The sequence below is a fragment of the Oryx dammah genome, unplaced genomic scaffold (genome assembly GCF_014754425.2).
Source record: "Oryx dammah isolate SB20612 unplaced genomic scaffold, SCBI_Odam_1.1 HiC_scaffold_1788, whole genome shotgun sequence".
Lineage (NCBI taxonomy): Eukaryota > Metazoa > Chordata > Mammalia > Artiodactyla > Bovidae > Oryx > Oryx dammah.
In genome coordinates, this window is record NW_024071895.1 from 445 (window position 1) to 6,380 (window position 5,936).

The 5,936-nt window shown below is 37.0% G+C and overlaps 1 pseudogene; it reads left to right on the forward strand.

Annotated features, from left to right (window-relative positions):
• The first annotated feature begins 1,544 nt into the window (after nt 1-1,544).
• Nucleotides 1,545-2,337, forward strand: LOC120859593 (annotated as a pseudogene).
• The last annotated feature ends 3,599 nt before the right edge of the window (nt 2,338-5,936 follow it).

The following is a 5,936-nucleotide window of genomic DNA, read 5'->3' on the forward strand; positions in this document are numbered from 1 at the left end:
ATATTGAAAAGTAGAGACATTACTTTGTCAACAAAGGTCCATCTAGTCAAGGCTATGGTTTTTCCAGTGGTCATGTTTGGATGTGAAAGTTGGACTGTGAAGAAAGGTGAGCGCCGAAGAATTGATGCTTTTGAACTATGGTGTTGGAGAAGATTCTTGAGAGTCCCTTGGACTGTAAGGAGATCCAACCAGTCCATTCTAAAGGAGATCAGTCCTGGGTGTTCTTTGGAAGGACTGATGCTAAAGCTGAAACTCCAATACTTTGGCCACCTCATGCGAAGAGCTGACTTATCTGAAAAGACTCTGATGCTGGGAGGGATTGGGGGCAGGAGGAGAAGGGGACAACAGAGGATGAGATGGCTGGATGGCATCACCGGCTCAATGGACAAGAGTTTCGGTGAACTCTGGGAGTTGGTGATAGACAGGGAGGCCTGGCGTGGTGCAATTCATGGGTCGCAAAGAGTCAGACATGACTGAGCAACTGAACTGAACTGAACTGATTCTAACAAAACTTACAAGAAAACTTGAAAAAAATCAAGCTGATCCCAAAGACCTTAACTTCACCTCTCAAAAAGACAAATATTTAAAGGAATATCAAACTATCCAGCATCCAACAACATAAAATTTAAAATGTCTGATATCCAGTTTAAAACTACTAGCACACAAAGAAACAAAAAAAGATGACCCATAAGCAGCAGAAAAATCAATAAACAGCAACAGAAATGACACAGATGATTAAAGTAGTAGCCAAAGAAATGAAAAAATTATTTTAAAATATTGTCTATATATTTAAGAAGACAAAAGAAAGCAAAGGAGTGAAAATGAGAAATATAAAAGATAAAAAAGAAACAAACTTAATTTCTAGAAATAAATAGTAACTGAAATGAAAAGTATACTGAATTTAAGAAACTGCAAAAAATTAATGGCATAAAATGACATATATAAGGAGGAAAAAGACTCAAGAAAATTTAATGGAGCATCACAGAGCCATCAGACAATATTAACCATCTTACTGTATGAGTAATTGGTGCCAAAACAGGATGGGAGAAGGAAAATATAATGGTCCAAACTTCTAAATTAAATGAAAACTATAAACCCATAGAAACCTAAAAAGAAGAAATAAGAATAACACAACAAAGTGTATCACAATCAAATTGCTGAAAGGCAGAGATTAAAGGAAAATCTTAAAAGTAGACAGAGTAAAAAGACACATAAGGCAGAGTAGACTTTTTGTCAGAAACAATGCAAACCAGCAAAAGACAAGTCAACACAGATTACCAAAATGAAATACAAAGAGAAGAAAAAAAAAAGAACAACAACAAAAAAAGAACACAAAAGCTAAGAGCAGAGGAACACTCTAAAACGGTATATTATACACAAAACTAGAATCCTAGAAGGCCAAAAAAAGAACAAGAGGGCTGAAGACTAATGGCTGACAGTATTCCAAAATTAGTGACAGACATCAAACAACAAACCAAGGCCTAGATCCAACAAACTCAGATAGCACTAAATAGGATAAATAGCCCTTTTGGCTCTCTAAGCAGCACCACCGTGGTCAATAAGCATAAGTGCCCTACAAAAGGAGGCAAAAAGGCAGCCATGAAGAAAGCAGTTGACCCATTTGCTAAGAAAGACTAGTATGATCTGAAAGCACCAGCTAAGTTCAATATAAGACATACTGGGAAAACACTGGTCGTGAGAACTCAAGGCACCAAAATCTCATCTGATGGCCTCCAGGGTTGTGTTTTTGAAGTGACTCTTGCTGATCTGCAAAATGATCGCATCTAGAAAATTCAAGCTAATTATTGTGGATGTTCAGGGCAAAAACTGCCTGACTAATTTCCATGGCATGGATCTTACCTGTGACAAAATGTGCTCCATAGTTAAAAAATGGCAGACCATGATTGAAGCTCACATTAATGTCAAGACTACCAATGGTTACTTGATTCATCTATTCTGTGAGTTTTACACAGAAAATCACAACAACCGGACTCAGAAGACTTCCTAGGCCCAGCACCAGCAGGTGCACCAGATCCACAAGAAGATGATGGAAATCATTACCCAAGAGGTGCAGACAAGTGACTTGGAAAAGGTGGTCAATAAATTGATTCCAGACACCACTGGAAAAGACATAGAAAAGGTATGCCAATCTCTTTATGTGTTCTGTGATGTCTTCATTAGAAAAGTAAAAATCCTAAAGAAGTTCAAGTTTAAATTGGGAAAACTCATGGAGCTAATGGTGAAATTAGTAGTTTTGGAAAAGCTACTGGGGATGAGACAGGTGCTAAAGTTGAATGAGCTGATGGATAAGAGGCAGCAGTTCAAGAATCTATTTAAAATGCAGACTTTTAATGGTGACAAACAAAAAATCTTATCTGTGATTTAAAAACAGGATAAATAACAATAATCAAAAATGCACACACACATACCTAGGCATATCAAGGTCAAAATGCTAAAAACCAAAGACAAAGAGAAAATCTAAAAAGCACTTAGGGAAAACAAAAGATACACTGCTTATAGAGGAGTAATAAGAATTACACGTGTATACCCGTGGTGGATTCATGTTGATGTATGGCAAAACCAATTCAATATTGTAAAGTAATTAGCCTCCAAGTAAAATAAATGAATTTAAATTTTTTTAAGATGTAAAAAAAAAAAGAAAGAAAGAATTACAGGGACTTCTCTGTACAATGGTTAAAGACTCCTCACTTCTACTGCAAGGGGCATGACTTGATTCCTGATCTGGGAACTAAGATTTTGCACATGGCCAGCAGCACGGCCAAAAATAAAAAAGAGAGAACAAGAATTATAGCAAACTTCTCAACAGAAACCATGGAAGAAAATGTAATGAAATCTTTAAAGTGTTAAAAGAAAAAAAAAGGTCAACCCAGAATTTTGCACTATGCAAAAATATTCTTCAAAGGTAAAGGAGAAATAATTTTCTCAAACTCACTGACAGTATACCTACTCTTCAAGAAATGTTAAAGAAAAGTATTCAGGAAGAAGGAAAAAAAAAAAAGAAAAGTGGAAGTAAAAAACAGTTGATGAGTGTCAGAAAAGAAATAAGTGAAGGTTAACAAAAATTGGTTTTCTTATTTTAGTTACTCTAAGAGATACCTGAATAGTTCAAGTAAAAATAAGAACAACAGATTTCAAGCATGGCATATGTTAAAATGAAATTATGATATCAATGGCATGAGGGATGGGAGGGAAAATATAGTACTTACATCATGCATGTAACTGTGTAATATAAATTCATAGATTCTGATCATTTAAAACTCATTTTGTAAACTCTAGAACACAAAAGTGGAGAAGGAAATGGCAATCCACTCCAGTGTTCTTGCCTGGAGAATCCTAGGGACAGGGGAGCCTGGTGAGCTGCAGTCTATGGGGTCACACAGAGTCAGACACGACTGACGCGACTTAGCAGCAGCAGCAGAACACAAAAGGCACATATTAACTTTTAAATAAGTTAGACTTTATCAAAAAAATTTTTTAATGCTTAGCACACTGCCTATCATGTAGTAAGTATTCAATAAATGTTACTACTATTACCAGGTACAGTATCAGGCATGCTGAAAACACATACAAAAACAAAATCATCCTTTGCCCTCACAAGGCACAAGTTGGATCATCCCAGAAACTTAAGGAAATGATGGCTTAATATGATTTAGCAGTGAATTTAGCTGTGAGCTTCCTTTTGCCCTCAAGGCAAAAGTGGAACCTTAGTGATGCATACCTGAATTCATCTAATTGAAGGATGTACAACTTTTTTTTTACTGATTATTTTTTTTTACTCTTTTGACCACCCACCTTTACCAACACTTTTACACTTCAAAAGGTACATTTTAAGAAAATGAAAAGAGAAACTATATATAGGGGGGAAATCATTACAGAACAAATAGCTGACAAAGGATTTGTATCCAGAATATATTAAAACTCTCACAACTTAATAAAAAGAAAAACAGCCCATTTAAAAAACAAAACACTGGAACAGAAATTTCACCAAAGAAAATACATAAGGCAAATAACTGTAGAAAACAATGTTCAATATCATTAGCCATTAGGGAAATGAAAACATGAGTTATCACTCTACATTCATTAGAATTTGTTGTTCTTTAGGCATCAGAAAATTAGAAACACCAAGGGAACATTTCATGCAAAGATGGGCTCAATAAAGGACAGAACTGGTATGGACCTAACAGAAGCAGAAGATATTAAGAAGAGGTGGCAAGAATACACAGAAGAACTATATAAAAACAGATCTTCATGACCCAGATAATCATGATGATATGATCACTCACCTAGAGCCAGACATCCTGGAATGCAAAGTTAAGTGGGCATTAGAAAGCATCACTATGAACAAAGCTAGTGGAGGTGATGGAATTCCAGTTGAGCTATTTCAAATCCTGAAAGATGAGGTTATGAAAGTGCAGCACTCAATATGCCAGCAAATTTGGAAAACTCAGCAGTGGCCACAGGACTGGAAAAGGTCAATTTCCATTCTAATCCCAAAGAAAGACAATGACAAAGAATGCTCAAACTATCGCACAATTGCACTCATCTCACATGCTACCAAAGTAATACTCAAAATTCTCCAAGCCAGGCTTCAACAGTATGTGAACCGTGAACTTCCAGATGTTCAAGCTGGATTTAGAAAAGGTAGAGGAACCAAAGATCAAATTGCCAACATCACTGGATCACAGAAAAAAACAAGAGAATTCCAGAAAAACATCTACTTCTGCTTTATTGACTAGGCCAAAGCCTTTGTGCGGTAGTTTGAGCATTCTTTCGCATTGCCTTTCTTTGGGATTGGAGTGAAAACTGACCTTTTCCAGTCCTGTGGCCACTGCTGAGTTTTCCAAATTTGCTGGCATATTGAATGCAGCACTTTCACAGCATCATCTTTCAGGATTTGAAATAGCTCAACTGGAATTCCATCACCTCCACTAGCTTTGTTCATAGTGATGCTTTCTAAGGCCCACTTGACTTCACATTCCAAGATGTCTGGCTCTAGGTGAGTCATCACACCATCATGATTATCTTGGTCATGAAGATCTTTTTTGTACAGTTCTTCAGTGTATTCTTGCCACTTCTTCTTAATATCTTCTGCTTCTGTTAGGTCCATACCATTTCTGTGCTTTATTGTGCCCATCTTTGCATGAAATGTTCCCTTGGTATCTCTAATTTTCTTGAAGAGATCTCTAGTCTTTCCCATTCTGTTGTCTTCCTCTATTTCTTTGTATTGATTGCTGAGGAAGGCTTTCTTATCTCTTCTTGCTATTCTTTGGAACTCTGCATTCAGATGCTTATATCTTTCCTTTTCTCCTTTGCTTTTTGCTTCTCTTCTTTTCACAGCTATTTGTAAGGCCTCCCCAGACAGCCATTTTGCTTTTTGCATTTCTTATCCACGGAAATGGTCTTGATCCCTGTCTCCTGTACAATGTCACGTACCTCAGTCCATAGTTCATCAGACACTCTATCTATCAGATCTAGTCCCTTAAATCTATTTCTCACTTCCACTGTATAATCATAAGGGATCAAACTACCGCACAATTGCACTCATCTCACACACTAGTAAAGTAATGCTCAAAATCTCCAATCCAGGCTTCAGCAATACGTGAACCATGAACTTCCAGATGTTTAAGCTGGATTTAGAAAAGGCAGAGGAACCAGAGATCAAATTGCCAACATCCGCTGGATCATGGAAAAAGCAAGAGTTCCAGAAAAACATCTATTTCTGCTTAATTGACTATGCCAAAGCCTTTGACTGTGTGGATCACAGTAAACCGTGGACAATTCTTCAAGAGATGGAATACCAGACCACCTGACCTGCCTCTTGAGAAATCTGTATGCAGGCCAGGAAGCAACAGTTAGAAATGGACATGAAACAACAGACTGGTTCCAAATAGGAAAAGGAGTACGTCAAGGCTGTA